Source organism: Grammomys surdaster, unplaced genomic scaffold (genome assembly GCF_004785775.1).
Source record: "Grammomys surdaster isolate TR1022 unplaced genomic scaffold, NIH_TR_1.0 194, whole genome shotgun sequence".
NCBI lineage: Eukaryota > Metazoa > Chordata > Mammalia > Rodentia > Muridae > Grammomys > Grammomys surdaster.
This window is the reverse complement of record NW_021604639.1, coordinates 4933821-4934948: the sequence shown is the minus strand read 5'-3', so window position 1 is coordinate 4934948 and position 1128 is coordinate 4933821. Positions and strand designations below refer to the sequence as shown.

General features: G+C 43.4%; 1 pseudogene; it reads left to right on the top strand.

The window, feature by feature from the left end:
- Positions 1–308: 308 nt before the first annotated feature.
- On the top strand, positions 309–713 carry LOC114623131 (annotated as a pseudogene).
- The last annotated feature ends 415 nt before the right edge of the window (positions 714–1128 follow it).

The window sequence follows — 1128 nt, the reverse complement described above, 5'->3', positions numbered from 1 at the left end:
CACCAGATCTTTGAAGCCAAGTAACAGATCCTCTCTCACACTTATAAAGGAAACATAGTCCTGCTGACATGGACATTTGGGCCCAGTAGAATACAGTGCCAAACTTGTGGCCTGTAGGCTTGTTCTGAGGATGTAGCTGAGATGGTTGTATGCTTGTCTAGAATGTACAAAATCCTGGGTTTTGCCCCACCCCCAGCAGTATATAATCCCCTCAGAACAGCATGTAGGAAGTTGACTGAGAAGCATCAGAAGTTCGGGGGGTGACATTCAGCCGGTGGTTCGGGGAGTCGTACCTTCCACCTTAGATCATGGCCAAGTTCATCTGCAGCTTCGCGGAGAAGGCACCGTCGATGGTGGCCACTGCCGTGGCTTACTCGAAGCCTTGATTGGCCACATTTTGGCACTATGCCAAGGTTGAGCTGGTTCCCCCAACCCCTGGTGAAATTCCTACAGCTATTCAGAGCATGAAAAAAATAATTCAAAGTACTAAAACTGGTAGCTTCAAACACCTTGCAGTTAAGGAAGCTGTGCTGAATGGTTTGGTGGCCACTGAGGTGTGGATGTGGCTTTTATATTGGAGAGATCATAGGCAAACGTGGCATTGTTGGCTATGATGTTTGAAGACCAATCTTTAACTTCTGATTTGTGTTCTTATTTGAATGTTCTTGGACCATGTGTAACGGGACTGCTATCTGAATAAAATACAAGCTGTCGAATGCAGTGTTTCCTCTGTCAGATGCTGCAGTCACAGTATTTCCTGACAGAAAAAAAAAAAAAAAAAGAAGAAGTTCAAAGTTCCTCAGATATATAGAAAATTTAAGGCTAGTATATAGAAATGGAATTACTTTTGTATCCTATTTCATAGTTACACTAAATATTAGTCTTGGTGATTTGAATGAGAAATGTCCCCATGGACTTAGGGATTTGAACAGTCAGTCCTAGTTGGTGGTGCCATTTGCTGCCAGAAGCACTTTGTTGCTAGCAAGATTTGAGAGTTTGTAGCCTTGTCTCACCTCCAGATCAGACTCTCTGCTTCATGTTTGTAGTTAAAGATGTGATCTCTTAGCTTCCTGTTCCTGATGCCATGTCTACTACCTGCTGCCATACTTCCCTGTCATAAAGGACTCT